Genomic DNA, 20,230 nt, shown 5'->3' with positions numbered 1-20,230 from the left:
CGAATTAAGACAGAGGCGGCGAAGGGACTTTGTTTAATATGTTGCTGTATTTAAGAAATGAAACGCGTGCAATGTTTTATGATAATGCAGTAACGTTACACTTAAATTTAACTATCTAATTTTTTCTTGCTCTACGTCTGAAGAAGATTTATGCTGAAAAACACATTTATACCTCTATATATTTTCTATAATATATCCATTTTTGAAATAAATACATTTACTTAAAAACCAAAAAAGAGGCATTAGGTTTACAAAATCCATTATCAGTAACTTAGGATAGAGGATAAATAACGTAAAGTAATAATAAATCTATTTTACTTTTCCCCCCTAATCTCGGGACATTACTTTTTTTCGAGGGAAAATAATATTTCATATACAGGAAAATGTGTCATAATCAGAAATAGAGTTTGAAATCAAAAATAGAAGATTTATTGATGCTCTTTCAATTCATTGTTTTATTCACATATTTGTAGTGAGAAGATAAAAACTAACAAATATGTTAACATTTCAAAATTAATTTTTTTTTAAATTATCAAAGTATGAAAAATTATTTATTGATAATAAATTAAAATTTCATTACTAATATTAAAAAAAGCAAAAATTTTGCTTTCAATATTAAGTTAGGTCCATCTTTCGTTCGGACTTGCGCGTTCCGTAGACCGACGTAGCAGTCACTCGTGCTACACCGAGCGCTACGCACGCTACCGCTACAAATGCTGCGAACAGTCTACGTACGAACTTTGTGAGAATCAAAACTAAGTGAGTGGTATCGAAGTGAAAAAAAAAATTGTGTAAAAAATTCTGAGTGAATAATGATGTGTTTGTGTTTCTTTATTTACAATGTTTTGTTCGTATCGTTCAATTTACACAGCGGACCAGCGTTGACCTTTTCATTTTACAGGTGAGTTCTGTATTTTTAATTAGGATGCTGAATTCGGTTGTTTGGCCTTTGGTCTCGCAACTTTTACTAATAATTTGTTTGCTTGGAACATCATTGTTTCAAGTTTATTAATGTGGGAATTTCAATATGTTGATGACAAGAGAAATGAATTCCAAATTAAAACGAAACAACCAAACCTGTAGCAGTTTTGTATTGATATTTAATGCTTATCTTTTTCAGAAAATAGTGAAAATTAATAATTAAAACCAAATTAAATAATACTCATATTATTATTTTGCATTCCGGGTATGAACTGAAAAAAATATTTACACTTATTAAACAGTACATAGTAAAATTAAAAAAATATATTATTAGTTTCAATTAAAATACCCTAGCATCAGAGTTAAATATATAATATTTAATTCAACTATAAAATGGTAATTTAAAAAAGGAATAAATATTTTCCCAAGCTCACAAAACACTATTTTAAAATTTCATCAATAAATAAATCTCTGTAAGTCCAGGCCGCCCACAACTTCTACAACTCGGCTTACTTTTGAACGAGAAAACCTGCTATTTGCCCTAAATCTCATTATTTCACGAGAATTCATTCTAAGTTCTGCCCGACATTTTTAAGGACTTTCATACATATTATACTTCGATACAAAGTAATTAGTCTTTTAGCGATTTTATGATTCTTTAAAAGATTAGTAATCGTAAATTTGTGTATTAAACATCATCGATAACCTGTTCCTGCTTAGGTGATAAAATCACTCGATTATTTCTTTGACCCAAGGTAATTGAAGTACTGGGATAATCAATATTATATTGATTTAGGAGCTTTTATCCATTCAACTGAAAATGGTTCACTTACAATTAGCGGATTTTGCGATAGAAACACAGAAAGACACATCGACAACGTACTCAGAAATTCAACGTTTAGTTTTATAGAATTTATATACAACAAATTCCAATCAAAAAGAGTTATATGACTTTTCAGTCAATCAGTCAGATTATTCATTAAATATATATAGATTTCAAGATAATATTGGATATTGGAGTTAATGTTCGTTTGTTTATACGCAGTAAATGTTAATTTAATTATTTTTATATATATCTATTAAAAATCAATTATTTTATCACGTTAGTATTTTCTAAGATAAGAAGATTATCTCGGTGGATTAGATATCCGTAATGGTGGTCCTCTTTTGATTCTGTCTTATGACTGTAAATTTTTTTTTCTTTATTTTGGTATTACGCACTACAGAATAATAAACATATCTCATACAGGTTTCATTTATAAATAAAATAATTATGTTTGTTATTTGATTTCAAAATATTTCTTCGAAAATTTCAAGGCGTTCTTTTTTTGAAATTTTCTACACAACATAATATTTCATAATGAAATAATAATCATATTTTTTATGTACTTTCTTAAATTCTTAATTTAATTTTATAAGTTTATCGGAGAGACTGAATATACTTTCTTTTAAATTATTTCATCAAATAATAAAATAACGTATACTAACAGCAAAATAAAAATGCTTACATATAAAATATATTATATTATCTACTTATAAAAACATAATAAAGTGGATGGTTCAATCATTTAGAATCATTAATAGAATTTATGTTCTGCCTACCAATCTTCTGTCAATCTCCTCTCTCTTACCAATAACGTAGCAATAAAGAGTTGCACTCAAAAGAACTCAATAAGTGTTGGACAGTTAATTCTTTTTTTTCTGAATTCTTTTCACTACCGTCTTTTTCATTAGACGTCGCTTTATAAAACTTAATGTAGCAGGAAACGATGAGTGTTTTCGTTATCTTGAATATATACGAATTGTTTGATCTCAATCAGGACCAGGATGTGATACCTCTAAATTACAGTCTCTAATTACAACTCGTAAAAATATAATTTATTTATTTATTAAAGATCTTCAACAAAGGATACACTCTTACGAGTACAATACATCGTGGAATAATGATTTAAAATAAACGTGCTTCTTCAATTATAGGAGACCACATCAAGCACATAAAATAATTACTAAACAGAACTAAAAAAATAAAAATAAATGTTACATGGTGCTAATCAATATGTACATAGAAACTACAAAAAAGTAAACAATGATTATTAAGAATATGTTGTGTAGATATTTCAATTATAAAATTGAAAAAATTGATATGATTATGAATTGATATTCAATTTCGTTCGAACACACCTGTACGCAAAGATATATTTCTTTGTCCTTGCAATTAATTAGGCTATCTATTAAAAACCAAGAAAAAAGCGTATTTATTCCTTAAAGCCTGGCAATACACCGAAAAGCCCTCCGGTGTTGCAAGTGTCATGGTCGGTAGTTACTTTCCATCAGGTGAACCCCCAGCTCGTTTGCCCCGCGCTGTCATAAATAGGCGAATATTAGCCTGGATGACTTTGTACCACTAAGAAAGTAGTTCCAACGCATTACATTAGGTAATTTTTAGGGTCCTATTGACACCACATTTAAGAACTAACTTTAATTTATTTAGTTACTGATTGAATTGTTAATGAAAAAAATTTGATTTTAATGTTATTTAGATTTTTTGAGATAGAGAACCTTTAATAAAGTAATAAATAAGGAAAGTTTTAGAAAAAAAAAATCCTTTCCGAAAAAACTGAATTGTATATTTGATGTTTTTATCTGTACTTTCTTTATAATTTAATTAAATACTTGTTGTTATGGACAGATGGACAAACCGAAATAAAACTAATTTCAAGTAATGCGGGATATATATGTATTTTTAGTTGATTTTGGTTTTGTTTTCTTTGTGGCTGAGAAATTAAAGGCAAATTTCATATTTAAAATGTCTATAAGTTCTTTTCGTTGAAGTTTTTTATTTTATTATCAAGATTAGTTGTATATAAGAGAGTATTACTTATATTACTTTACCTAACTCACAAGATTAATTATGAACACAAATTAAGTACATGAAAATTCAGTGATGCATGCCTGGGTTTGACCTCATAATCATCGGTTAAGATTCAACTCTTCTAACCGCTGGGCCATCGCAGCTCTATAAGAATCTCGGTTTAATAAGAAAAATGCTAATAAGTTTTTGCTGTTATTTCGTGCCAAGAATACAATGATTGCAATTAGTTTAGAAAGATAAAAGTAAGATGACTTAAGCCTTAATACAAATTTAAGTGAGATGATTTAATATATGAAATAGAGTGAAAATATAATATAACTTATATTTTAATACATTATATGATGTAGCAGATCTTCGTTTTAAAAACAGAAGCGCACTAAAACGGGTTTTGTGAAATTTTAGAGTGTGATTTTTGTGTGAAATTTTAGAGCTGCACCGAAGCAGTCTTCAAACTTTATTTGTCCCAAGTGATATTCTTTTCAACACACGATAATAAAGTTATAGACTTATTAGATTAGCTCAACGTGTCGCTCTGATAACGTACGAATATATTAATTTTAATATTCCTCGCGAAAGCACGAGGTTTAATGCTTTTAATATTAAAAATTCAAAGTTACTCTTAATGTTTCGTTTTTATGGCTAAGCCGTTGATTTTGATTATTTTTTTATAGCTTTCACTTGATTACTTTCACACCTGCTGGTGATGCTGCAGTTATATATGAAGCGTTGCTTAGATGTCTTTCACTTTTGCTTTGAAGATTTAATTTGCCTGATTTACTGGCCTCTCTCTCTCTCTCTCTCTGTCTCTCTCTGTATTGAACTTAATCCTGTAACATCACAATTCAAAGTTATAGCACAGGAACATTACGTATCGCTTTTCAATTTTGTAACAAACCACTGTTTCTCAACAGATAAGAAAATGTGCTCGTTTGACACCACTCAGTGAAGTAAAGGAGATCGAGTAACAAAACCTATTTTTGCTTATTCCGATTTATGACGTCAACATTCGCCTTAATCACTAACTCACAAAGGTGAAATATAAGTTAATAATTATTTACCAACAATTTCCACCAACCCGCATTGGAGCAGCGTGGTGGAATAAGCTCCAAACCTTCTCCTCAAAAAAAAAAAAAAAAAAGGGGAGGGGAGGCCTTAGCCCAGCAGTGGGACATTTACAGGCTGTTACTACTAATTATTTACCAACAATGTAATAGAATATGATTTGTAGGTGTAAAAGTTAATCTTTACCAATAAAAATGAGGACATTTTTAATACGCATTATACGTACTACTTATACCAGTAGATACATCGCGATTCCAACCAGGTACAGGTAATAATAATAATTATATAAATAGCTGAGCTTTGCAGATTTACTCTCTATAAATTTCGAAAATTGAATTTTATGTTCTTATGAAAAGATAAAAAGTATCTCCTGGGACATTTTTTTTATTCACACACGGCCATCTGATCCCAAATTAAGCTTGTACAAAGCTTGTACTATGGAAACCAGACAACTGATATACTACATATACTACTTTTTTTTGTAAATACATACTTATATATTTTTCTTTACTTGTATGTTTCACATAATTGTTCGATTATCGTTTATAACGCATATCGTATCCTAGTGAAGTTGCCAAAGTACAGCTGCGCGTCGCACATGTTCGCTAAAACCAGAGTGCCGGATATTTAAACATTCTCTCAATGCACCAGGATGACAATAAAAAATAAACCAGACCTATAAAATTATAAGTAACATAGATTCTTAATTGCCATTGTCAATTTTAACTTATTTTGTTTTTATTGATATTTTGGGCAATTTGTTTTAGTGTTTTTAATTGTATTATTTTATAAATAGTATTTCGTACCTGTAATAAAGCTACCACTAATATTACTATTATAGAAGTATTAAAATTTCATTTTATGAAATACAATGCAATAATATACATCTGAGGATAATATGAAGCTTAATATGCAGCTGCTGTTCACACTCATATGCAAATTAGACTGTTTCTTTTATATTTCACAATGTATTAGCGTTAACGGATGTTGCGAGCATAATTAAAATAATAATATGTCACTCGTAGTATGTGGAAATATTATACAAGCACCTTATAACAATTCATTGTGATATTATTTTTCTCTTTCTTTTTATAATTCCCTGTTCTTAACTTAAATATTTTATATGAAATATCTTCAATTTCTATGTTTAATTTTTTGAGATTTATATTAAACCTCATTATAGAATAACCATCCGAGTATATTAGCTTTTGTTTGTGTATTAGTTACTTAGTTGCCACTAAAGTAAGTGCCGGTATAATCATGGTGGTTATAACTGAGTGGCTATCTGTGAGTGACGTCATGCCACTTAACGGGCATTCTCGTACGTCCTACTTTATTTATTGGTAATTAATTTAATTTGCTAATGCTTTTACTTTAAATTTAATTAAACGTATTCTGTATAATTAATTTATATTTTATTAGTCATATTATTTGTTCCTTCTATATAATTATAATTTTTCTTTTGAATAAAGGTTAACTTATATACTTATCTGTTGAAGTATAGCTGTAATTTTATCTGCAATTCAATTAATAAACTTGTGGTACATTTTTATTTTCTTAATTAAAGCGCACTGAGCTTTTATGTAATTAGTTTTAATTTTTTATTATTAATATTGTGTTTCTTTATGTCATGACAAATAATAACGGTTAAGCTTAGGGATTTGAAACATAATTTCTAGCAAAAATGAAAAAATTATCATATTACTTGCGTATCAAAAGATATTAAGCCCATTAAACTATAACGAGATCAAATTATCTTAATCACTATAAAGTGGGTCATATTCAGTTTTTATGTTGAATAAGTAATGCGTTTAATATTCAACCTAGTTTGTATGAAAAATCCCAAGAAACTTTGACTTTATTTAAATTTTAAGAAATTATTAATATTTGGTCGGAAGAGTTCGCTCTTTAGTGCGTAGGCTCTTTAGTAGTAGTTTACTATAACTTTTATTTTCTTGATGTGCATTAAGTTTATATTTTAAAAATAAATAGAATATCGACAATAATAAAGAGAAATAAAGTCTTTGATTCTTTGTCTGAATTTTAAAAAAAAACATGAAATAAGTAAGTTCCAAATAGCTTAAATATTAAGTGTTATAACCATAAATATATTCGTCTCTTCAAAGCGTCCATTTTTCAATGTTTTGTGCCATTTCTATCCAGTGTACGATTGTTACTTTTCGTATGTCATTACCCCATCGGTCTTTGGGTCTGCCTCTTGTAACTTTGAAGCTAAACTGTAGTACATGGATATAAGTAACATTCGTATACAGGCTGGTAAAACTATTTCGATTTGCTGTAGTTGAGTAAAAATATTCCCCACTTCCATAATACTCCTATAAGTATCAAAGAAACAAAATTATCGATTCAAATATATTAAAAAACCTTAATAATAAGGAATGAGTTGACGTTAATTGCACTCGATTATTATTACGCAGATTCTAATAAAATTTGGTAAAAAACGTTAGAGCATTTTATAGGTATATCTTTTAATTAAGCGAAGCAACCACATACTAGATAGTTATAATATTTTGCTCATCTGTTTGAGTACGGATTACGGAAACTTCTAGAAGGATTTTAATAAAACATGCATAGCTGCTTATACCGGGAATAAACTTACATAATGCTCGCCATCTCAGTAAATGATAAAGTTCGTTTAGATATTCAAAAAGCCGCATGAATCAACGACGTCAAGAAAAAATATGTTAATATATTATATTACATATAATAATAATGTATATTTTAATTATATTGTTCATTTGAAGGCAATTGGTGTTTCCAGAAGAACTAAAGTAACAGTATATGATCTCCCACTGGTGGACTGATGCTTCTTCTACATGAAGAAGCATCAGTCGTTTTGGAGCTATACGTATGCGCGTTAATACAAAGCTTGATAATTCAGTAAAACCCGAACACGCGGGCTTGAAACCGTAACCTTCGGATGGAATTCTCCTGTTTTTACCATGAGACCATCTCGGATTTATGTATAGAAAGTATTTTGAATATTTATATCTAATTATAAACAAAATGATCATGACAATAATGATAAAAAAATATCCGTTCATTTTGACCTTTGAAGGCATGTTTTCTATTAAGAGATATATATTAATATTATATTGCATCACTAAGGCTCAGAATTTCTGGCAATACGAGAATTACAATAACTCATTAGCATTCAGTACTCTGCGCCCTGTTCATTTTCAACTTCATCTAATTCTCCCATTAGAAATGTCATTCCTTTACATAGCACACTAAGACACTTAAACACATTAGCGATAATGTAAATGCATCACCTATATATTTATTTCATATTTTCTGTTTTTTTTTAACTGGTAGTGTCTGTTATTTGAAATAACTATCAATATGAATATTATCACAAATTACAAATTAAAACTCATTATTAAAATTATTCTTGGAGTAAAAGTGCAAAGACTTTGTTATAAATATAAAACCATATCATTGCTTCTACGGGTGACAGAAATAGGTACATTTTTCACCCAGAGGATCGGAATTGCTATTCAAAAATACTGCTTAGATTCTTGCCACTATTCCACGCAGTCATGATTCGCTTAGTAACTATTTTTAATTTTTATTTGTATATATTTAAAGCTTAAATATAAATTATCTTTATGTTAATAAACTAACTTGTATATACTTAATAAAAGTTACACATGGTTTTGGTAACAGCCTGTGAATGTCCCACTGCTGTTCTAAAGCCTCCTCTCCCTTTTCGAGGAGAAGGTTTGGAGCTTATTCCACCACGCTGGTCCAATGCGGTTTGGTGGCATACACACGTAATATACATGTAATAAAAATCATTTTTAAATATTGTATATTTCATTGACTAAAAGAAATAGAGCTATTATTAATGTAAGCCAAATATTTAAACGTGAATATTTCGTAACAATAGATCTTGCGTAGTGTTATTTTGAGACAATAAATTTCGTAGAATTGATTTAATACATCAATATGTGTCTTAATAGTTAATGCGAATTGCTTCTGATGTATTTGACTGTTCCTGGAAATGAGTGCCTTGTATTTATTTAAGGTGTTATAAAGAAATCTATTTCATTCAAATATACAAGCCATTACTTTTGTGATATTGTTCTATTATTAATTTTGGAATGACTAAGCTAAAATATGTCAATGGTTACACCCTCTGATATTTGTACTTCAAATTCAAAACAATTTCGTAATACACTTACGTCAATTCCAATTTACATACGAAAAATAATCCTCAAAACAGAATACAGATAAATTATTGTAATTAAGAATTTATTAGAAGACGAAAAACTTGAAACAGACGTTTCAAAAGTATTTATACAAGTCTATTTAAATTATATTTTTATGTGATTTGATTGTTTGTGTTCAAATTTCGAATAAAAGTTAAATCGTTTTGATCTTGTCATGTCATGATAAAATTTAAATTTTAATGTTTTATTTGAAAACTAAAAACTCAAATACCCAAGTTTTTTTTTCGTAGAATGTATACGATAATTAAATTATATAGGTAACTAATTTATATCCTTACCAAACAATTAATAAACAAACTGACTTTCACATTTGTATTATTATTGACGATTAAAGATTAAATCCTAAATCACTCATTAAGAAATATAATAAAATTGAAATATAAAACTAAAACCATTACGGCGCACGGATAGTTCGTCCAAGTTCTCTATACACGGTGTCAATGTTTAAATTTAAGCTATTTCACATTTAAATTAATACTAGTTTAAGCCGGTTTAATGTATTTATTATAAATCTACATTGAATGGAATGTATTATTTGAAGTTAAATTTTCTTAACAAGATATATCCGTAACATGGAAAGTCGTGAAACAATTGCGACTTCGATATTTGAGTGGTTTTTGTAAAGTTCAGAACGTTCGTGTCATAAAGTTAGCAAACATGATACGACCATATAAAAGTTTAGGAGCGCTTCAATAATTTTAAACTCATTTATTTTTATGATTATTATCATAAATATAAATATATATGTACTTTGTTGTTCTTCTTTGCTATAAAGCTATGGAGTTTGTATGGAACCAGCTCGTGTGACGAGTTATTGAAATTATTTGTCTATTAAAACTGAATGATAATAATTAATTAATCAGTCATTTAATAAAAATTTCGCATTAGATAGTCTATTAATGAAAAAACATATTATTTATTATAGCTATGATACTCATGAGCGGGCTAGAAGCCATGAATATCAACTGATATATAAAAAATATACTATACATTTACTCTTCATTCTTTAAATAAACGCAAATAAAAAAGTCTATATACAACTGTCTCGATGGTCTAGAGTCTTGCTTATGCAGTTGCAGAAACGGAAATTACCTTGCGTTAAATTATTGTCTTTTTTTCAATACATTTGTTTGTTTGCAAACAAATGAACAGTTGACCTCTTGTTATTTTCTAATGGTCTTATTGGATGGCATCCCGATATGTCTGGGAGTCAGTAAAATAATAATTATTTATTTATTATTGTTTAATAATATTTAAAGTCATGACTATTATGTTATTAAAATCAATGATAATTTACTATTCTTGAAAAATATATCATTGAATTATGTTTTGAATTTTAGTTTATGCACATATAAGAAATGGCACGATTGAAGTAAATATAGAAATAGAATATGTGTTTTTTGGCGTAACTTAAACAAAAATGTCCCCTACGGCTTGTTTTCCAAAATGCATGTCGCGAACATCGACCCAAATTAAGTTTTTTGTTCAAGCATGACTACGAAGTAGGTATACGACCTTGACCTTAAAAAGTAGCATCTTATAAAGGCGTTACAAATTCTTTGACTATTACGGAACACGTAGTTCGTTTATTTTGCCGTGCATTTCTACTTAACCTTGATTTGAGTAAAAGACAAGTTGTAGTTCATTTTCATCCAGTGTAAAAATTTATATTAATGTGTATTAGCAAGTTTCTTATTTTAGTTTAAAAATTTTCAAGGAAAATATTTGGAACTGGTTACCCTGTTCAAATGCTGGTTGTTGGATACACATTAAGATTTTTCACCAGATACATGTAGGTTTCATCACGATAACTTCATTGGTGGTAGATGACAGAAAATTTAGGTGGTAGAGCTTTATGCAAGCTCGTCTGGGTAGGTACCACCCACACATCAGATATTCTACCGTAAAACAGCAGTACTTGGTATTGTTGTGTTCCGGTTTGAAGGGTGAGTGAGCCAGTGTAATTACAGGCACAAGGGACATAACATCTTAGTTCCCAAGGTTGGTGGCACATTGGTGATGTAAGCGATGGTTAGCGTTTCTTACAATGTCAATGTCTATGGGCGTTGGTGACCACTTATCATCAGGTGGCCCATATGCTCGTCCTCCTTCCTATTCTATAAAAAAAAAAAAAAAAATGCTCGTCAGCCTTCTTATTCTATAAATAAAAAAAATCGTGCTTGCTCGGGTTGAACCCGTTATCTTCGGTTAATATTTACGTATTCTAGCTATTGGGTCATCTAGGCTCAGACATACATAGACTGCTTAAATTATAACTCTTAGTTTTGCTAACCATAGTCACATAAATTTCAGTTTTATCGACAGATGTATGCGAAGTTAGGTATTGTGGTCATAATCGGCCAGCGTGGAACGTTCGTTCGTGTACGAAATAGGGTACTGTGAACAGAAACAGCATAATACGTTCTTATATATGAGTGTCCTCTTTGTTGTGAAAATAGATATAGTGAAATATTACAAAATATCATTTTCTGTGTGTTGTGTGTTTATATAATATATAACATTATTTCGTATTGAAATTATTAAATTAATAACAATTAGGATTATTTTATATTAACCAATTCACGTGAATTACAGATATTAAATTCAAATACCATAGATTTTAATATTATAAAACGTATTAGTTACCTCGTCAGTGTTGTTCATATAAAGATGATACTTAAAAGATGCTACTTAATTCAAAAGTGTTTTATATAAGTTCTGTAGATGTGTCAAATAAATAGATAAATAAAATATAAGATTTTTTAATATAGCATAATAAATATCTACTAATCTGCATTGGGATAGAGTGGTGGAATAAGCTCCAAGCCATCTTCTCAAGAGTGGTCTTTAACAGTGGGACATTTACTAGCAGTTAGTATTTACTTTACTTGCCCTTGAACAACAGAGAGCGTTTGATTACAGTAAGACTATTGGGATATTATTATAATCATAACTGACTTCGTAAACAAATAGTTCATTTATAAAGACACCATACATAATATAATAATAATATCCTGGAAATTTTTTTACACACGGCCATCTGATCCCAAATTAAGCTTGTACAAAGCTTGTACTATGGAAACCAGACAACTGATATACTACATTTACTATATTTCTTTTGTAAGTATTTACACTTATATAGATAGTTACACCCAGACTCAGGACAAACAGACATGTTCATGCACACAAATATCTGTCCTGGGTGGGAATCGAACCCACAACCTTCGGCGTGAAAGGCAAGCATCCACCAACCACGCCAACCGGCTCGTCAAAATAGAATAGACTCTAATACTGATACGGGAATGACTAGTACCTAACATAACCCGATTTAATCTAGCAGAATGAAAGCATCAGCTTATTAGGCACGGAAAATTCAGTGGTGAAGTTAAGAGAAATCGGTTTAAATTCCGAATTACCTCAATTCCTGTTTGAAGGCCGTTAAATATTTAACGTTATGAATAATTTGCACGTCTGCGAGAAAGTCTACTGAATTCGTGTTAAATGTGGAAAACCTGAGCAGCGTTTTATGCATTTTTATTAATTCCTGGAATAATATTATGAACGAACGTTAAATGGATGATGCGATTCAGCGGCTTGAGTTTAAGTATTTTTCTACTGCTTACTATTAATTATTGCCTCGAAAAGGAGTGTAATTTTTATATGTGTTTTTATCTATCTATATATATATAAATAAAATGTAAGTGTCTGTCTGTGATTTCAAAATAACTGCCTCCTTTAAAGTTAATATGGCTATTTGCGATTTACAAAAACCTATGACCCTTTTTTTGCCTGTCTGTCTGTGTTTGTCCAGACTAATCTCGGAAATTGCTAAAAATTACAAACTGAAATACTTTTCCAGACTGATTCATCAACGCAAATCCTAAGCCACAGGGGTTAGAAACTTAAAATTTTGGCAGTTCATATATTCTATGATGTAATCACCTACTAAGGAAGGATTTCTGCAAATTCCTCCTCTAAAGGGTTAAAATAAGGGATGATCAATTGTAGGGAAACCCGTCATTTTTTAAATTAGAAGGCATGAAATTTCGTGTACAAGCTTCTGGTTATAGATAAATAAATAAATGTCTTAAGTGTTTTTGAAAATTTACCCCCTAAGAGGGTACAACAGCGGTTGAAAATTTGTATGGGGATTCCATCATTTTTGATGTAAGAAGATTATATTTAATAGTATTAAAGCTTCTGATTAAAAATAAATGAATACATATTTCGTCATTTTTAGAAATTCAACCCCAAACGAATGAGCCACCTGATGTTAAGTGATAGCTAAGGACGGTGGCGATCACTTAACATCAGGTGGCTCATTCGTCTGTCCGGCTACCTATAACATAAATAATAATAATAAATTTTATTTACACCCAAATATTATTTACATGTTGTACACAATTAAGCCAATAGCCGAGATGGCCCAGTGGTAAGAACGCGTGAATCTTAATTGATGATCGTGGGTTCAAACCCGGGCAAGTACCTCTGAATTTTCATGTGCTTACGTAACAGCCTGTGAATGTCCCACTGCTGGGCTAAAGGCCTCCTCTCCTCTTTTTGAGGAGAAGGTTTGGAGCTTATTCCACCACGCTGCTCCAATGCGGGTTGGCATTCATGTGCTTAATTTGTGATTATAATTCATCTCGTGCTTTACGGTGAAGGAAAACATCGTGAGGAAACCTGCATGTGTCTAATTTCACTGAAATTCTGCCACATGTGAATTCTACCAACCCGCATTGGAGCATCGTGGTGGAATAAGCTCCAAACCTTTTCCTTAAAAAGAGGAGAGGAGGCCTTTAGCCCAGCAGTGGGACATTTACAGGCTGTTACGGTTACGGTTACACAATTCACCGTCCATTGATAAGTACTGGCGTGCCGTACATCGCGACAACGATCAGAAATAGTTTAATTGTGTAGTCTTACTTAGTTCTTAGTTCTTGTTACTAACAATAATATAGTAAGAAATTTGTAATTTTTTTTGTTGTATCTCAATTGTATGGACTTTTGTTGTCTGAGAATAAATGATGATGATTATTATTAGCCATTGGCTATATAAGAAATGTTAATCATTCCTTACATCGCTAATGCGCCACTAATCTTCGGAACAAAGATGTTTTGTATTTTGTGATTGTAGTTACACTGGCTTAGTCATTCATCCTTTAAACCGGAATGCAACAACACTAAGTATTGCTGTTTAGCTGTAGAATATTTGATAAGTGGGTGGTACCCACCCAGACGGAGACAGGCTTGGTAGGGCACAAAGCCTACCACCGTTTACAAAGAGGTGCTTCGATTATTAAATATAAATAAAGTTTTCAATGAGTTAAATAGTTTTATTTAACCTGAGTTTGATAGAATTAAAGAAAAATTGATACGCTTGCTCATTTACAGTATTAACTACATCCAACGGCGTGGGTAAATGCCGGGGTATTTAAGCAACAGAATTTTAGATCGGAATATTTGTATAAAATAAATTTTTCTTCAAGCCATTTAAGTTGCAATAAAATATGTTAAGTGATACTACAGGGATTCACAGTAAGTTCACTAATAATTATTAAAAGAATAATTATCAATCGAAAAATAAAAAAAAAAACCCCTAAACCTTACTTTTTTTTAACCAGAATGACATTTCATGCTTTTTACTTTAAAATCACAAACTTCCAAACTATCATTTATCCTTTCCTTATAATAAAGCGCGAGCAAAGCCGCGGGCAACAGCTAGTTCTTAAATAACTTTTAAATACCTGAACAGATTTGAATTATTCCTTACGTCATATCTGACACTGGTTGTGTTATATCGAGCAGTCGTGTTTTTTTACTTTTGTCATCTTCTTAATAAGTTCTTTATTTGAGATAGTATTGCCTTGGATCGCCAAAACTGTGAAAATTAATACAAAATTTCTTTGAATATATATTAAGGTAAAATAACGTCTATAAATGTCCCACTGTTGGGAAATAGTTGTGGAGCATAATCCACGCTTATATAATAATAATATAAGCTTATCATTATAGAACATTAAATATAAAAATGATATCCATTAGTTTGTTTTGAAATCAATGTAGATTGAATGAATATTAGGGTTGATTTGTTACAGCTTGATTATTTAATATGTACATTAGTTAATACTCTATAAATGTAATTTTAAAATGACTGTATTTATTTTGTGCCAATCACCAATACCCATGCTTAACGCGAATATATATTAATTTAATTTAAATTTTATGTACAAGTGTTAAGTCTATTTCTCACTGAAATTAACTAAATGAATATTGATTTATTTACAGTTTCCCAAATCAAATGACATAATTTCATTAATATTTATAAACCGAAAACAATAAAAAAGTTTTTACTTGAATATTCAAGTAATACATCACTGGGAATTGTTTTAGCGTATTGTTTATAATTTAGCCTGAATCGCGCTTTAAATGTTTTTGTAACAAATTCTATATATACACAATTACAAACGCTTCTGTTAGATGGGGTTCTCTTCTAGCCATTACACCGTTGTCACTAAGCTCGACGACAGATTTATTGTTTGTTGAAATAATTCACTTTAACTTTACTTTAATAATGTTTGTAAATAAAGTGAGCTATCCAATGAGATGGGTCAGTATAAATTAAAATTAATTACACTATACATTTTTCACAATGAAACCCTACTTGCAATTAAAAGGATTCAAAGAGCGATTGTATGAGCTCGAAGCAACATTAACATTTCTTTCACCTCGGTACCGCTCCAGATTCGGCACGCGTGTTGTCACAAGTTTAACAACTTTAGGCTCTATGTTTATTTTTATAAAGATTATTTTAAAGTTTACCACGGGCACCAAGGAGTGTACAAGCCTTTAAGCAACGCCCATGAAGTCGTGAATTCCACGTGGCTTCACCCCGAGCAATCCACGCATTCCACTCCACCTTTGCTCTTAATCTTTGCATACTAGCATGACATTTCTAACCTTTGACGTCACGCCCGCCGCATAATTGCTACTCGTTTACGCTATGAACGTATAGCCTATAGAGTAACGGTATACATGTGATGTGTAGCTATATAAACTCGTTCTATTCCTGACTAAAATTATAAATGTGAACGTGAGTATCATAAGCAAACGCTTTCGCGTTATAGCCACTTAACTGACCATCACTTGCCGTGGTCTTCTTAAATTGAAGGAGCACACATATTTTAAAACATTATTTCTCGATGTAATGTAATCGCGGATTTCCTTTGTTAGAGATCATTAATAAATAAATAAATCATTAAATTTTGCATATACATTGTCAGAGGTGCAGACATCTTTGTCCTTTAAAAAAAGATATATATATCCTTGTATTGTGTCCATCACAAGCGGGCGTAAACTAAGAATTTATAATGCCTCGTACTTTGAAGGTTAAGTGACATTTGAAATTAAATAGTATGTTCCGTTGGACGACTTAGCGTTTTCATTAGAATCACATTACATTAGCGTCACATAGAGGCCAAAGTTTGTTTAACTCAACCCTTAACTTAGCAGAATTTCCTAAGCACATACAAGTTGGTAAATTAGAGCGAGTAATTGTGTTATTACTTCAATGTGTTACTTAACGATTGTGTGGAATTCCATGGGTACTTGTTATTATTTGCAAGGCAAACGTTGTTTATAAATAACATGCTATTTAAGATTATGAGAAAAGATCAACCAGCTTTCACTGACCATTAATTCATTATTTACTAACATTTAAGCGCAAAAATAGAACCACATTAATTTTTGAAAAATATTTTATTTTATATTTTTTAAGAGAGATGAGCAAAATTGTCTATCTGATGATTAATGTTTTTATCATTAATATATTCTCGTTCTTATTTTACGCGTACAGAGTCAGGATGGGCAGCTAGTATCGGTTGATGTACATTTTTATACATCAAAAAAGGAGTGTAATGTTTTCCGAGTTCATGTATATGAGTTTCTTTATTCCACCATAACCCTTCAATGCGTGTACAGATTTAGATGTATCAGATATCGTTAGAATCGTTACATCTTGGCTATATATAAATTTATTAAAAGAAAAAAAAATAAGTTTCGTTGGTTATATCCTTAGATACTAAAATAACTGTTTTTCGATAAATATTTCATTTACCATTATTTATTTCTGTTACCATTAGAATGAGCCTTAGATTTAGAATAGATTAAAAAACATGAATTTAATTTTGAGAAGTCGTATTAAACTCAGGCAAGTACTACGGAATTTTCATGTCCTTAATTGGATCTTATAATTAATCTCATGTTGGACGGTGAAGACAAACTCTACAAGGGTGTCCTTGGGATGTAAATGTTGGATGGCTTTGTGCAAGCTCGTCTGGGTAGGTACCACCCACTCATCAGATATTCTACCGCAAAAAATCAGTACTTGGAATTATTGTGTTCCGGTTTTAAGGGTGAGTGAGCCAGTGTAATTACAGGCGCAAGGGATATAATATCTTAGTTCCCAAGGTTGGTGGCGCATTGGCGTTGTAATCAATGATTAAAATTTCCTACAATACCAATGTCTATTGGTGCGTTGGTGACCACTTACCATCGATTGGCCCTATCACTATACTATTACTATACTTAATAATATTAAAAAAATGTATAATTGACCTGCTGAAGATGACTTCCAATTGAAGACATCTTAAATTGTAGAAGCGTGTTGTAATCAATTCCAAGCCTTCTCCTCGAACGCAAACTATGATATACCCATAACAACATTTTCTGGCTGTTAAATTGGCAGTGAATGAAAATGGAATATACGATGCCAGGAAATCAAAATAAGATTATTTCGCAGTCATCTCAGTCCATGGCGGCTATTCTATGAACGTAGTCAATATATAACTTGTCCTTTAAAGTTGTATTTCCAGTGAATATACAAAGCTATGCAGCGCAATATTTGCAGCTTGTAAAAATTACTGGTATAATGTATTTTCTTAATATACCCAATACATATCCAAGTCTTCGAAACCTATTTAAAATATAGTATTTTTATCTATTAAGTATTTATTGTGTTATAAAAAATAAAATTAGTACAAAAAAATGCTTAGAATTAATTATTTATTTGTTATGAAGGCTGTCCTTTGATTATTAGACATTTACTTAAGACAACTTAAACAAAATGATAGGGGAATCGTTTTATCATGCATGTACATAGGATAGTTATGGATTTACATACAGTACAGTACAGCTGTCACTGATAGCCTGTGAATATCCCACTGCTGAGCTAAGACCTCCTTTCCCTTTTTGAGGAGAAGGCTTGGAGCTTATTCCATCACGCTGCTCCAATGCGGGTTGATGGAATACACATGTGGTTGAATATCAGTGAAATAAGACACATGTATTTACTTCACGATGTTTTCCTTCACCATTAAGCACGAGATGAATTATGACCACAAATTAAGCACCTAAAAATTCAGTGGTGCTTGTCCGGGTTTGAACCCACGATCATCAACAATTTACATATAACTATTAAGAAACGAATACTAATGTGCAAGTTATACACATATAAAATAAAATATAAATTACTTTAATAGACTAATACATATGCATTTATAGATTATAATTTGTAATAAAAATAATTTACAGTCTTCTCCAATTTATAGTAATTTTAATAAAATTTTTGAATATCGAATGCTATTTCGATTTTTTTTTATATTCATAGGTAAGCATCTTATTTTTTTAATAGCGATGGACAGATTACTAAATTACCGAGCGTGTGATCGTTACATGTACTGTCAGGCTACAATTTTGTTTTTTTAATTTAAAACTTTTGTTGAAATGTTAAAAAAAATTAAAACAACTATTTCACAAACTGTTATACATTATTACTTTTTAAACTAACTGTATCTAAAAAATGTAGTTATAAAGTGTTATAGTTTTATAAAAACTTCTTAGGTTTTCGGATATAAAGCTTTACAATGTAACGAAAATATCGTCACGTCGGAAACAAACGTTTGAATTTTATTCCACGCTACGCTTTAACTGGACGTTAAAACGGACGGCCATTGTCGAAGTTCTGTGACCACCTCGTTAAAGTAATGCTTCTAGTGAATTGCCAAATGTTTGGACTTCCTCTAACTGGCCGCAGTGGTTTTGTGTGGATATAATAGCATGTTGGTTCGGGTCATTTAATTTTACAGTTCAGTACAAGAAATTTTATTTAGTTTTATTATATTTATGTTTAAAATTCCAAGTCCTGTAGAAAGGCATACACGAGAGCGGATGCACAGCGCATTGTACAGATTGGTCATGACCTTGTTTCGCATCCTAGGGGCTCCCGTAGCTTCTGGCGTCTGACCAAGTCTGTGCAAAACAATTTCTGCCAACCTTCGCTGCCACCGCTCAGAAATCCGGACGGATCGCTAGCTCACAGTCCGCAAGAGCAAGCTGATCTCCTGGCTAAACTCTTTGCCGACAATTCCGTCATCGATGATTGTAGTGCACTGCCACCTACAATACCTGCATGTGGCCATACGATGCCTGACATTAAAATCAGGCAACGTGATGTGCGTGCGGAGCTGCAATCACTTGATGTACGGAAAGCTAGCGGTCCCGATGGAATACCAGCCATAGTGCTGAAGAAGTGCGCAGCGGAGCTGTCTCCTGTGTTAACGCGCCTGTTCCAACTTTCCAACTTTCTCTCTCTTCGGGAAGTGTGCCGGAGGCTTGGAGAAGAGCTAATGTGCAATCGGTTCCCAAAAAAGGGGATCGGTCTGACCCGGCAAATTATCGGCCAATAGCTATCACCTCAGTACTTTGTAAGGTGATGGAACGGATTTTAAACAACCAACTGATCCATTACCTAGAAGATCACTGTCTAATTAATGATCGTCAGTACGGGTTTCGACCAAAACGGTCCACAGGTGATCTTCTAGCGTACGTAACACACCTCTGGGGTGAAGCTATCGACAAGCATGGAGAATCGTTGGCTGTCAGCCTCGATATCTCCAAGGCTTTCGACAGGGTCTGGCACAGAAGTCTTCTCTCCAAGCTACCGGCATATGGTCTGCCTGCTCAGCTATGCACCTGGATTGCCAGCTTCCTACACAAGCGTAGCCTTCGTGTTTTAGTAGATGGTTACGCTTCACAATTCTATGTAGTGAATGCTGGGGTCCCC

At 31.5% G+C, this 20,230-nt stretch overlaps 1 protein-coding gene across 1 annotated transcript in view; it reads left to right on the top strand.

Moving 5' to 3' along the window:
* Nucleotides 1-704: 704 nt before the first annotated feature.
* LOC126773267 (uncharacterized) overlaps nt 705-20,230 on the top strand; it is a 129,895-nt gene continuing 110,369 nt past the window's right edge. The window contains exon 1 of the mRNA XM_050494087.1: nt 705-901. The gene's annotated coding sequence lies outside the window, so the exon portion shown is untranslated. The remainder of the gene's footprint in view (nt 902-20,230) is intronic.

Source organism: Nymphalis io, chromosome 14, assembly GCF_905147045.1.
Source record: "Nymphalis io chromosome 14, ilAglIoxx1.1, whole genome shotgun sequence".
NCBI classification, from domain to species: Eukaryota; Metazoa; Arthropoda; class Insecta; order Lepidoptera; family Nymphalidae; genus Nymphalis; species Nymphalis io.
This window is presented reverse-complemented; position numbering and strand designations above follow the sequence as displayed.